Source organism: Fukomys damarensis, unplaced genomic scaffold (assembly GCF_012274545.1).
Source record: "Fukomys damarensis isolate Sample0158 unplaced genomic scaffold, DMR_v1.0_HiC HiC_scaffold_39, whole genome shotgun sequence".
NCBI classification, from domain to species: Eukaryota; Metazoa; Chordata; class Mammalia; order Rodentia; family Bathyergidae; genus Fukomys; species Fukomys damarensis.
In genome coordinates this window covers 17,634,273-17,649,072 of record NW_022900951.1, presented here as the reverse complement: position 1 = coordinate 17,649,072, position 14,800 = coordinate 17,634,273, and the positions used below count along the sequence as shown (strand labels likewise).

The window sequence follows — 14,800 nt, the reverse complement described above, 5'->3', positions numbered from 1 at the left end:
ATATATACACAAAGAATTTCTTAAAAATTTTCCATTAATTTTATTGGTACATTTTAGGTGTACAATAGTTACACTCATCATTGGGATCTTGTATCTTTACATGATACAACTTGGTTCTTATTTTTTTCCCATTCCCCTGCCCTCCCTTCACCCCCTCCACCCTTCCCTATTTACAAAAACTTTGTTTCTAGTTTTTCCATTTCTCTTATTTTTTCTAAAAAGAATTTGAGGACAATTGCACATTGAAATTAAGCTATTTTCATTGAAGCCTTGTCCTATAATTTTGTTTGTGGAATCTGATCATCCTAAATTAATCACTTCATTAACAATTTAAAAGAATATGACTCTTCCCTAAAATATCATTTTACTTGTGCTGATATCTATTTTTTCTATATTTTATTTTCAGTATTCTTGAGTCATCAGGTAGAAGCTGGACTGTGAGGTTGACCATTTGGAAAGACATTGTACTGGCAAACAGTTTAGAGGTAAACTAAGTTAAAATTCATGATACCCTGATAGATCTGCAATTTATGAGGGATGCATAAAAATGTTTTCCATCTTTCTTTGAACTTGAGTACCAAACCTTTCTCCATTATAGATTAAGTAGAATAAATTCCTTTAATACTTTTTTTGGTATTTATTTTTGAAAAATTTCAGAGATGTACAAAAGTACAGAGACCAATATAAAGCACAATTGCTAATGATTAACATTTTGCCAGTTGTTATGTGAACATAAAGCATTATAGACATTATGGTTTAGATTTTAAATGCCCCCCAAAGCCTCGTGTTTGGAAAATGATTAGCTGACTTGCTGTTAAGTGGTGTGGTTGGGTTGGAAGAAGGGGTATATGGGGTTGTGACCTTCCGGGCTCCTACCTTAACTCTCTGCTTCTTGGATACCACGAAGTAAAGTAGCCAGGCTCCTCTGCCATGCCATTCTGCTCTGAAGCCAGACAATCATGGTATATAACTGTGAGCCAAAATAAACTTCTCTTCCTTTAATGTATTAGTGTCAGGCATTTGTTCTAGCACCAAGTAAGTGACTAAAGATGAGATAAACTTGAAATATCCTCTTTGTACACTTTGTTTTCCTTCACAGGGGCATTTATTTTCCTGTATATCATATGTATTTCATATATTTCTTATCCGATTTATGGACAAATACATTTAGGTTTACTCTTCAAACTTGTAATCTCTTGTTTTCTGAACATTTTATATCTCGAAGCTGGAGTATCTTTGTCTAGGCTTCTCCGCCTGGAAAACTCCTACTCATCCCTCAGGATCCAATCCAAAAACCACTATCTTTTTGTGGTCTTTCCTTAATCCCTAGACAGATTAATAGTGAGTCCCTCAGTACCTCCAAAACAATCAGGTTACAATATGCTCAGGTTTACCTGTCTTCTTGTTATGAGACCCTTGGGGATTGGAACTGTTCATATTTATCATTCCATTTCAAGTTCACTGCCTGCCAAATACAGGCTCTTAGTAAATACTAAACAAATAATTAGAAGTTTAAAACATTTAAGCTTCTAAAAATTGAATAAACAATGCTTTTTCTTGGGGCAGAGAGATCTTATAGAATGGGAGTGGAAAGAAAGAATTTGACATGTTAGATAGCTTTCAATGACTGGGACTGATTCTACTTAAATTTCATTTGAGAATTAAATATATTTACACAAAAATCAATAAAAAGCAATTCAAGCTTGGTAAAAATTTACATCATCTGCTTGAAGTTTACTATACTCATTTCTCCCATGAACAAATGGAAATGTTAAGATGTTTTGTCTGAGGGAAGCTTTCGAATACAGCAGAATGGAGGAATTATGCATATTCATGAGGGAGTAGTACTGTATTAATAGAAAAATGAATCAAGCTCAAATTTATTCAATCTAGGCCATAATTGTGCATTGACATAAAGTATGAGCTCTAAAGAGAACTGCCACTTCAAGTTTTATAAAAACACATTATCCTTCAAAATAATTAAAAGAAGCCAGTAAAACAGTTAGAAGAAAATTCAGTGATTTTTTTTCCCTTTTTCTGGGGGTTGGTCAGGAAGAAAGCAGGTCAGAGGCAGCTTTTTGGAGATGGGGACAACACATCTCGCACCAGCCTCAGAAGTGCCAATTGCAATTAACATCTTGCAAACCATGTAGTTCACATTGTGTCAGCAAGTCATATTCTACCCTCTAACTGTCCTATTCCAAATTTGTGGGGCTTTTTAGGTACAAATGCCCCACAAATGCCTTATTTGTACTTTTCAAGGAGATTCTGGGCATCCTTCTAGTGTCTGTCCTTGTTGTCAAGGACCATCAAATGACCTTTGGACCCCACCCCAAAAGAAAGGGGCCACTAGGGCTTCCTGGGAGTGAAGTCACTGCTTATGGCATTTAATGTGGCGGAAGATGGCATAAATTTGTCTTTCCTATCGTGTGTATGTGTGAGTATTTGTTGAAGCTACTTAAAGCTTATATGCTTGGTATGACGCCTGCCTACCTATGTTGGGGCTTCTTAAATTTGAGTCCATTAAGGGGCCTTAAGAACTTATATCTTTCTTTTAATTATCCTCTGACTGAAATTTAGTGTTTGTTTTGCTTACGAATATAGGCCATGAACCATAGTAATATTAGTCATTGATCTGCAACTTTATCATGAATGGAACATTATATTGTTCCAGTTGTATTACAATTATTATTAATTATTGAAATATTTAGTCCATCACTTAGAAATTATGGTACTTAATGAAATGATATCTAGACCTTTTTATGTATTAAATATATCACAGATTTATTTTTAATATTTTGATAAGTTTTAATATAATTGATTAGCTTTGTGAACTTGTGTATTTTATTTTATACATTAAAAACATCATTCTGAGAAGGAGAGCATAGGATTTGCTAGACAAAAAAGGAGTCTATGGTATTAGGCTAAGAATCCTTGGTCTATAGAGGAATTCCGTTTCCTCAGATGAAGCTCACTGTAGATGCAACCATGGTACAGACTGGTATTTTTGAAACTTTAAAGTCATTGAGCCCTGTCTTCAAATAGTAGCTCATGTGGAAGGCCAGTATATATACAATAGATCATAGCATGGCTGCCTTTTTGAAGTGGGACTCTTGACCTGCTGCCCCAACTTTGTTATCATTTATTTTGAGGTTGGCCCTATTCAATATCAGAAGATAGAAGTCTATGTTGGACTACGTGTAGATTTGGATGAAGTGAAAGGGCAACAGTACAGAAGATGAAGAGAAGAAATAACAGAGGAGGAAGAAGAAGGAAAGTTGAGAAAGAAGTCTAATAACAGACAGGAAAAACTGGGAGGCAAGTCTTTATGCCAGTAGGTAGAAGGAACTCCTTGACAAATCAATGATAGCTATCCTCTTTCAATTTTTGGTATTGGTTTATTAGAAGAGACCTGTTTGTTTCTCAGTGTTTAAAGGGAAATGTATAAAGGTTTGGTCTTACTACACAAGAACAGATTTAGGGAAAAAAATGAGGATTCTCTCAAATCTACACTGGGAAAATTACCTCTGAAAAGAACCTGGTTGTAGGACAGAAATTTTTATGAGGGGAAGGAGGAATTGTTAAATGGGGATTGAACCCAAGGTCTGTTTTTTTTTTTTTGAAACAGGGTCTCACTGTAGTTGAGACTGCCCTGGAACTCACTATGTAGCTCAGGCGTTTCAAACTTTTTTTTTTTTTTTGAAACAGGGTCTCACTGTAGTTGAGACTGACCTGGAACTCACTATGTAGCTCAGGCTGGTTTCAAACTCACAGCAATCCTCCTGCCTCAGCCTCCCGAGTGCTGGTATTATAGGTGTGTGCCACAATGCCCGGTTTGAACCCAAGGTCTTTGTATTAAGCTACATGCCCAGCCCTTCTTAATTTTTTTTATATTTATTTTGCGACAGAGTCTTGTTACATTGCCCAGGATGGGCTCAAAACTGATCTTTCTGACTCAGCCTTCCAGAGTGCTGGAATTATAAGTGTACCCCTATACACCCAACAGGACAACCTCTTTAAGCCTAGAGGATGCTGTTGGTGTGCCACCGGATCTTAGTTACTAGCCTATACACCTACTTTCTCCATCAGACAACTGCTCCCTCCATTACCTGCTGGGAATGTTGGCTGCCCTTGCTCCAAAGAGTTGTCCTTGGTCAAAGAATAGTTCCTGGCACCACCAGGAAAGAGCGCCAGGCATTGGGGTGCCAATCCTGATACTTGTTGAGGTGTCATTTATACTCCAGAGCTCTCTGCTGCATCAGGCTGACATTGGTCCCTCTGAGCCCACACTCTTGCAGGGATTTTGCGCTGTGATGTCTTGCTTCCAGCATGACTGGCCTCTGGAGCATTCTTATCCAAATCATTTTAATAAGAGTCCCTGTGTCAGGTTCTGCTGCGAGGGAGTCTTCATCTTTAAAAGGCAAACAACTCTTCTCAGAATTGTAACATGAATCATATAAGTTTGACCTGCAATTAGAAAATGTAATTGTTCCAAGAACATTAAGAATCAGTCTCTTCAACTCATTTTGACCTTCAAGCTTATTAAGTGGCTTCAGTTTCCTGTTCTTCCTTTAGGTGTGGACTGTGTAGTCAGGCTGCGTGGGGGTTCCTCCTGCCCCATCCATGACTAACTCGGTGACCCTGGGCAATTCTTAGAATTTCTTGGTGTCTCATTTGCTATAGTTATAAAAAGGGAAAAAACACCTACTTTCAAAGATTGTCTAATGGTATAATTGATGTCACTAAAGCACTTACCACACTCAGAACAGAAAACGTTAGCTATATCTTAGCAGTATGTATTGTACATTCTTTGTCAGTTTATTCATATCTCATGAATTTGATCATAGCAGAGTCTCCATATCCTTATCTCTCACAACTTTGACTATTATCCTTTTGTCAGAATTCTTTTATCATTTTAATTTTACTTCTTAAGGGAATATGAATAATTCATATTTGAGGATATTTTTGGTTTATTGAAGCAAAAGTCTTCAAACAGAAATTTAGTGAGTCTTTGTGTATTTACTGTTTATTAGGAGAAAAATAATGAAAAATAAAAATAATGAAACAGAAGTAAAGCCGTATGCTAGAGGTAATTATGTATATCCTGACTTACAAAAGCCTTCAGTGAGTATTATGGTTGCTTATATTTTAAAATTAGTGACCTTTTTTCCATATGTTAATTTCATTCTAATCTGGTGAGAGATAAATAATGTATGCATTGTTTTTTATTTACTAAAGAATTTTAGTTTGGAAACTAGATGTGAAGCATTTGCAAATGGAAAATAGCAACATTAGCAGAGGAATGGGAAAGTGAACTAACTACAGGTTAATATCCCGTATCTGAAGTTCCTGGGACCAGACTCATTCAGATTTTGGAGATTTTCCGATTTTAGAATGCATAGGCTTCTAGATGAGCATGCTCAGTATGAAATGTAAAATGTTCCAAAATCCAAAACCAGAAGGATTTGGGATTTTGAATCTTCAGTTTAGGGATGTGTAAGCTGTAGCCACATATATAGGAACACTAGTCTGTATATAGGCAACTAAGTTTCTCTAGTATAGTGGTGGTGAACTTATGGCATGCATGCTACAGCAGGCCGTTTATATCATTGAGAACTCTAAAAGGCTCACCATCAGTGCTCTGGAGTGATCTGTAAATGGACTGAACTGGGTACCTCCTGTGACCTACAGTGGTGCTGCTGTGGATATGTAGATGTTGACTGAAAATCTTTTGTGGACTCTACTGTGTTGGTCTGCTTGGGCTGCTATAATAGCATTATATAGTAATATAATATTATATTATATAATATTGGGTGATTTAGTAGCAGGTTATTGTCTCACAGTTCTGGATACTAGACGTCCATGGTTGAGCAGAGGGCAGGGTTGGTTCCTTATGAGGCTGTGATGATGTGTTCTATGCCTCTTGCCTAGCTTCTGGTACATTGCTGGCCATCTTTGTCCTCTGCATTACCTTCCTATTAACCTTGATGTCCACATGGCATTCTCCCTGTGTGTGTGTATGTGTGTATTTGCAAATTCTTCCTTCTTATGAAGACACTGCTCATATTGAAATAGGGCCCACTATACTCCAGAGGACCTCATCTGCAGTGATCCTATTTCTAAATAAGATCACATTGGAAGTACTGGAGGTTAGGACTTCAACATACAGATTTTGTAGGGTTACAATTTCATCCATAACATCCAATAATGGGAAAGGTACTAATTATGGTTTTACTGATTGGCTATGCCCAGAAGCAGCTTGCTACTGTGTGAACTCTTCAGGTAAAGTCTATACATATAATGTATTCAGGTTTAGCAACAATCTTTCTTGCTTCTTTCTCTAACCAGACTGGATTCTTACCTGAAGACATCCCTCTTATGTACTTTCCAAAATCTTTTTTTTCTCATTGATTTTATTGGTACATTTTAGGTATACAGTACAGTTACATTCATTATTGGGATCTTGTACCTTTACATGACAGGTCTTGGTTCTCATTTTTTCCCCTTATCCCTGCCCTCCCTTCACCCTATTCTCCCTTCCCTATTTACAAATACTTTATTTCCATTTTTTCATTTTCTCGTGTTTTTTTCTTTTCCCTTATTACTTTTCCCCTACCCTTCGCATTTCCCCTACACCTTTAGCTCTTTTCTTCCTATTTCACATTGCCAAATATATCATTAGGATCTTATGTACCATTATAGTTTTTCACACCAGAGAAACTATTTGGTATTTACACATGTGTGACTTATTTATCTCACTTAGGAGTATATCCTTAATACATATCCATTTTCCTATGAATATCTCTAATTTCTCATTCTTTATTGCTGAGTAGTATTCCATTTTATAGAAAAAATCACATCTTCTTTATCCAGTCTCCAACTGATGGGCAAATGGGCTGTTTCCAAGTTTTAGCTATTATAAATTGTGCTGCTATGTTAATGCATACATATCTCTCTAAGTTTTTTATTGGTCCAGGCTGCTTCTTTGTGTCTGATTTTGGACAATTTCAGTCTTCGTGACAGGTAACCAACCTAACACTCTTAAAACCACTCAATGAACAGTGACTAGAAGAAACCATTAGAAGAGAAGTCAGGGATTAGGAGAGTTATGTGTTTAAATGGCAATACTGAAGAAGACTGAATATTAAGTATGACTCTATCAGGTTTTTGAAGCTGACATTTGCCTAATTATTTCTTTGGGGGCCTCAGAAATAGCTTCCAATGATCTAGTTCAAAAAGCAAATCGATGTCCTCAAACTCCTTTCAAATGTCAAAATATAGCAAACTTGTTGGTTCTCGGTAGAATGATGATTGTTAGAATATGTATGAAGTAATACTTGGCAGGGAAAAAGAAAGTTCTGCCATCTTGCTTACATCAAATATCTGTGGCTCCAGTGTTTTGATGATCGCAAACACCATTGTAGGATTAATGCAAGGCCAACTAATAGCTTAGTTTTCTCAGAGTTCTTCACTGCTGGGTATTTGCTATGTTCAAGTATAAATGGTAACTGAAACCAGCCTTGGGTCTAATGCAGCTGTTGCAGAGTTATGTTTCAGTGTTTGTGTGGGCTACATTCATAATACACTTTGTAAGACCTTAATATAAATTCTTGGAACTCAGATAATGCCTCTATTTCTATTAAAAGAAGTTAGAACTTTTGGATTTAAAATGAGGTTGCTTGGCAATAATAGAATAAAGCAAGTCACTTTAACACAAAGTGATTCTTTCTTCTATGAGACAGTTTGTCAAAATTTAAAGAAAAAAGCTTTCATTTTAAAAACAGGAAAAAAGCAAGTTATCACATTGTATAATACATTTTATCATTTGTGTATAAAAGCAAAATTTTATTTCCAGTAACTGAGTAAAATAAAAAGTGATAAACTATAATTATAATTCTGTTATATTATTGTTGGATGAGTTGAAAATATTCTATCCTGCATTATAAAGAATTTTTGGATTATAAAGAATTTTTTGAATAAGGGTGATCTTTTTCACATGTGAAAACAAACGTATTCATTTCCTACAGACAAAAGAAAGAAGATTCAGGAGACAAGTGACCTGGAGAACATTTGAATAACTATCAGAGTAAGCCAATCTTTTCCTATAAAGGGAAGATAGTGAATATTACAGACTTTGTAGGTCATGCTATTTCTGTTGCAAATACTTTACTCTGCCTTTGTTGGGGGGAAGTAGCCGAGGGCCTTAGGTAAATGAATAGACATTACTGTATCCCAGTAAATCTTTATTTATAAACATAGGCAGCAGGCTATAGTTTGTCAAGCTCTGCTACATATTATTAGGGAGATAATTATGATCAAGTCATAGACATTGAAAATAATGTAGAATTGGTGCTTTATTATCTTTTAAATGATTTCTTGTATATTTTTTTCATTCGATCATTTTAGATTTCAGCTCTTTTTCACACCACTGAGGAGAAAAGCTTTAATGAACATTGTAGGAGAGCCTCCACCAAACTGTAAGTTCCTTGAAGAAATGTTTCATATCTTATTCTCCAATATCTGGCAGTGTTACTGAATTGAATCAGTGTGTTTTCTATAAGCTCAATATACTTACTGTATTTCCTTACCTACCCCACTTTCTCTGTCTCAGTGATGCATTTTATCCTTCTTAGCACAGCAGCTATTCCCTTCACCCTTGTACATCTTTGGAATTTTCCATATTTATTCTACATAATACATATAGATATTCTCAAAGATATTTCAGCTGACATAAAGAATTATGGTGAAATACAGTAAATGGCTTCCCCTACTATATCTAACTGGCTTGTTAACTGGCTTCACTGAGTATCACCAGACACTTAGAAATGTAAAGGACTTTCTATATGATAGGCACAGTGGACAAAGAAGGAACAGTCAGAATTCCTTATTCCTCTATTCTCCTAACCTTGGAAGAAAGGTAAGACTTTTTTGGGGGCTGGTCTAGAAGATGAGAATGGCTCAAGATCATGAGATGCCATTGAGCACTTTTGAACTAGGTCCGGACTGATGCTGTTCCTTATTCTGAGTCATTTAATCTTAAACAGAAACTGTGTAAGGTTGCTAAATTGGATCTCAAAGCATCATCTAAGCAAGAAGATAAAATTTCAATAATTTCCCTATTGCCTCACAAAGTCATCCTACTTTTTACCTTTGTGGTCAATTAGTAGACATGGTCACACTCTTTTATGACTTTTCCAGAGTGTTATTTTCATGTTTTAATATGCTGTCATTTAAATTTTGATTTTGCTCATATCCCTAAGTTATTTAGAAGAGTACTTTAGAGTTTTCCTAATGATTCTATTTCTTTTTTCTTTCAATTTCTGGTTTTTTACTATTTGGGTCAGAAACTATGGAATATAAACTTCCGTTTTATTGAGGAGTAACATCTGAACCTTTTTCAGGGTACATTCTAGTAATCTGATACATGTATACAATGTGTAAGAATAAGATTGGGATAATAAACACTTGTATCTCTTTAAATATTGATCATTTTTATGTGCTAGGAATTTCATACTCTTTTCTAGTTTGGAATATATCATAAATTGTATTAACCAATAGCTACATTACTGTGCGGTAGAAAAATTAGAATTTCTCCTCTCTAATTGTACTTTGGTGTGTTTTATTGAACTTCTTTGTATCACTCACTCTCCATACTGCCCTTCCCAGTCTCTAGTGACAACTATTCCATTCTCCTCTTCTATGAGATTGACGTATTAGTTTTCACAAATGACTGAGAACCCATGGCATTTCTTTTTCTGTGTTTGGGTTATTTCACTTAACATAATAAGCTCTAGTTCTGTTTGTGTTTCTGCAAATGATAGGATTTCATGCTTTTTATGGCAGAATGATATTCCATTTTGTTGATATGCCACATTTTTTATCCACCGATGAGCATTGTTATGGTTTAGATGTAGAATGCCCCCTCTCCCCAAAATCTCATGTATTTGGAAGGTGACTGGATCATGGGGACAATATACTTATCAGTGGATTAGTCCAATTGATTAGTTCATAGCTGACTGTGCTGTTCAGAGGCAGGGCTAGGTTGAAAGAGGCAGACCACTGCGGGCATGAACTGGAAATATGTGTTTTTATTCCTGGCTTCTTCCCTCTCTCTCTGCCTTTTGGCTGTCATGATGAGAGTAGTTTTCCTTACACCATGCTGTTTCTGTATTGGAGCTAGCTGACCATGGACTGCATCCGCTGAAACTGAGCTAAAATAAACTTCTCCTTTAAATTGTGGGTGTCAGGTATTTTGTCCCAGTGGTAATAAAGCTGACAGAAATATAAAATTGGTACCAGGAGTTGGGCTGTTGCTGTGACAGTACCTGACCATGTGATTCAAAAACGTTTGGAAGTGGTTGGCTGGAGGGGTTTGGGAAAGTTTGGAGAGATGTGGGCTAGTGAAATCCTAGAATGCTATAAGCCGAGCCTGCTGAACAATTCTGGTCAGAGCTCAGATGACCAGAATGTTGATAGGAATTCAGACAGTAAATGCCAGGCTCATGAGGTCTCAGATGGAAATGAGGACTGAATTAGAAACTGGACTAGAGGCAATATATATTTCATTCTAGCAAAAACTTTTTCTCTGTTTTATCAAAATCCTAAGGTGGTGTGTGAGGCTAAATTTAAAGGTAGGAGACTAACAGATCTGGTGGAAGAAATTTCAAGGCAGCCCAGTAATCAGTCTGTGGCATGCGCACTGTTGGCTCCTTTTAGCCAGATTTATGGTGAGAATCAGGAACAAAGAGCGGAGAAGTTTGCAGTCTCATCAGAAGGGAAGCATCTGCAAAGTTGAGGCTAAGGAGGGCATGGTTGCTAGAAAGATTCGCATTAAAAAGAAGCCCAAGGGGCCAAGTGTTCAGCTCAGTGGTGCCGCTGCCTGCCTTCCAAGTGCAAGATCCTGAATTCAATCCCCGGTACCTAAAATACAAAGACAAAAAGAAGCCAAGTACTTTACATAAGGACCACAGTTTTAATGCAGTTCAAGTAGTTTAAAGTATCTCAGGAATTGGCAAGACTATACCTATGACGGGCCCAAATGTGCCCCCTGCTTAACAGGCACTGCCTAGGGAATTGGTTCTCTTGGGGAATCATTTCCCCAAGATCAGCTATCCAGATACTTTGAGGTCAATAAGCCATGGTCCAAGGTTGGCAGTCTATTGTTGGAGCCAGTGGTAAACCTTAACATCATCCACATGGTGCTAGCATTTTAGGATGCAAAATATAAGAGTTGTGCGATCATGGATGTTTCCACCTAGATTTCAGAAGAAGGCCTGAGACTCCAAGAGGTGTATCCCTGAGAGAGGAGTTGGTAAAATATGAGAGTAAAGTTCAAAGAACAGTATAGAAGACAGGAAATTAGGAAATGCAAGGAACATAAAATATCTGCTAAGGAAAGCTGCAGGAGGTGAGTCAAACCAGCTCATGAGAGAAGCCATATAGGTTGCAACTGGCAAAGCCATAGGGGCAGGGCTGCCTAAGCCCTTTGGAGTATATATTTCACTATAACCTGCCCTGCATTCTGGCCATGAAATTACAACATGTAATGTTTGGCTGTGGCATTTTGTTCTTGCTTTGGTCCCACTCCTTTCTACCCCCTTATTTTTCCATTTTGGAATGGGAATGTTTACTTTATGTCATTTTCTGATGGAAGTATTTAACTTTCTTTTTTATTTTTACAGTTAAAAGACTCACAGTTAAGAATTTTCTTTGAGTCTCAGAGTAGACTTTGGACTTGGACATTTTAGCAGTGTTGGAGCTGTTAAGACTTGTTGACACTTAGAGATGGATTAAATATATTTTACATAATGAGATGGATATGAATTTTTTGAGGGCTAGAAGTAGAATGTTATGGTTTAGGTCTAAAATGCCCCTCTAAAATCTCCTGTCCTTGGAAGGTGATTGGATAATAGGGGCAGTACACTCATCAATGGGTTAGTCTATTGGTGCATTGATATCTGATTGTGCTGTTTGGAAGTTAGGTAGGCATGTTTGAAAGTGATAGTTCACTGGGGGGTGTGACCTGGAAGCATGTACAGTATTTTCTTCCTTTAAATTGCGGGTGTTGGGTATTTTGGGAAAGCTGACCAATACAGTTCAAGCATCTAGGTTAATGCTGCATTTTAGATATTGTGCTAGTGCTGCAATCAACATGAGTAAGCAAGTATCTAATTGGTACGATTTCATCACTCTTGCATACATATACAGTAGTGGATTTGCTGCATCAAATGGTAGTTCTGTTTTAGGTGTTTTTTTTTATTCTTTTATTTTTTTCATTGAGTTTATTGGTACATTTTAGGTATACAGTACAGTTACATTCGTCATTGGGATCTTGTACCTTTACATGACAGGTCTTGGTTCTTATTTTTTCCCCCATACCCCTGCCCTCCCTTCACCCCCTCCTCCCTTCCCTATTTACAAATACTTTATTTCCATTTTTTCATTTTCTCATGTTTCTTTCTTTCCCCTTATTTCCTTTCCCCTACCCTCTTCCATGATAGCTATACTAATTTACATTCCCATCAACAGTGTATGAGAATCTCCCAAATCCTCTCCAGCATTTGTTATTTTTTATCTTTATAATTATAGTCATTTTAATGGGGGGTGCTGATAACTTATATTTTGATTTGCATTTTTCTGATATTAATGATATTGAGCATTTTTATATACTTGTTAGCCATTTATAACACTTCTTTTTAGGTCTTTATAAAGGTCTTTAGCCTGTTTTTTAACTGGCTCATTTGGGATTTTTTGTGTTCAGCTTTTTGAGTTCTTTATGCATTCTGGATATTAATCCCTTGTCAGATGAATAGTTTGCAGATATTTTCTCCATTCTTTATGTGTCTTTTAATTCTGTTGATTTTTCTAATACACAACTTCTAAATTTGAGAATTTGAGAGTTTTTGTTAACATACTACCTTAAACCTCTTGCAAATATTTCATAGCTATAAAAATGAGTATTGAGTTTAAATTTGTATGTGTGTATATACCTTCAATGTGATATATAATAATATGTATATACAGCATAATATATAATGCTATTCATATAAGCTTATATACATATATAAATGATATATAGTTACATATCTATGTATTCAATCAAGCTTGATAACTGTAATATTTAAATATTTTATATCTATTTGTAGCCAGATATTTTTCTAAATTTGGAAGAAATGCTTTGTCGAAAATTCTTTGTATAATTAACATGGACCAAACCAATATAGAATTGAGTCACAATAACAGCATTGATTAGTGGTTGCAGGAAACCCTGTAGGCAATTAACTAATTAAAATATAAACAATTAACTAGTTAAGCTGTAACCAATTACATGTTTGTTTTTCTATTTTGCACCTCTGTTTTTCTATAAATATTGTCAGATCAAGCTATTGGTTGGAGTTCTCAGAACCTTTGGGAGTTGTCTGATTTTCAAGTTGTTTTTGTTTTGCTCAAGTAAACTAAATTGGCCTAAGGATTTTTTTCCTTGTAGTGGTATTTATAACAGTCCCTGAGTTATATATTTTGACAAAATGTTGTCAGTACTTGGAGATTTATGATTGATATATTTTGGGGCTTGCATTTTATAAAATATGTACTTAACTTAGAAATATTTTAAAATTCTTCTCTATAATAACTGAATCAAAGAAGATATAAAACTGAAATTATGTGCCCTTAGGAAAGTATTAACAATAAAAATAATACGTATTTAGTTGAAATTGATTATTATCTCATTTTATGTTGATCATAAGCCTTAATTAGGCACCAAGTGCTGCATTGTAGTTTATTACATTTCCATACCAATTTCCTCTCCCTCTATGAGGGCTACTTTAAACCTTTCAAAACTCCAAAATCTCCTCCCCACTCCTTACTCTCACTGGACAACTTTGCTTCTTTTTTTCCCCCATTAAGTTTATTGGTAAATTTAAGGCAAACAGTACAGTTACATTTATCATTGGGATTTTGTACCTTTACACGATATATCTTGGTTCTCATTTTGTCCCCATTCCCCTTCCCTCCCTTCACCCCCTTCACCCTTCACCATTTACAAAGACTTGTTTCCATTTTTTCCTTTTTTCACATTTCTCTTTTCCCTTATTTCCTCTCCCCTCCTCTTCCCACTTCCCCTTTAGCCATTTTCTTTCTATTTCACACTATCAATTATACCATTTGAACCTTATTTACACTTTTAGTTTTTCACATCAGAGAAACTATTTGGTATTGACTTGTATGTCCTATTTATTTCACTTAGGAGTATAGCCTCAATGTGCATCTATTTAGCTATAAATATCTCTAGTTTCTCATTCTTTATGGCTGAGTAGTACTCCATTTTATAAAGAAACCACATCTTCTTTGTTCAGTCTCCAACTGATGGCCAAATGGGCTGTTTCCAAGTTTTAGCTATTACAAACTGTGCCGCTATAAACATGGGTGCACATATATCACTGTGATATGATTCTTTTAATTCTTTTGGAAAGATACCCAGCAGAGGGATGGCTGGGTCAAATGGAACCTCTAGACCTAGCTCTTTGAGGTATCACCATACTGATTTCCACAGTGGTTGCACTAGTCTGCACTCCCACCAACAATGGAGAAGAGTTCCTTTCTCCCCACAACCCCGCCAACATTTGTTATTGTGTGATTTCTTGATAGCAGCCATTCTTTGTGGGTTGAGGTGGAATCTCAGTGTTGTTTTCATCTGCATCTCTGGAATGATCAGTGATGTGGAACATTTTTTCATATATTTACTTGTTGCTTTTACTTCTTTGTCTGAGAAATGTCTGTTCATTTCAGATGCCCATTTTTG

At 36.1% G+C, this 14,800-nt stretch overlaps 1 protein-coding gene across 1 annotated transcript in view; it reads left to right on the top strand.

Annotated features, from left to right (window-relative positions):
• Smpx (small muscle protein X-linked) overlaps positions 1-14,800 on the top strand; it is a 127,256-nt gene that overhangs the window by 50,437 nt on the left and 62,019 nt on the right. Inside the window, exons 5-8 of the mRNA XM_019205001.2 lie at positions 407-485; positions 3,153-3,334; positions 8,028-8,086; positions 8,407-8,477. The gene's annotated coding sequence lies outside the window, so the exon portion shown is untranslated. The remainder of the gene's footprint in view (positions 1-406; positions 486-3,152; positions 3,335-8,027; positions 8,087-8,406; positions 8,478-14,800) is intronic.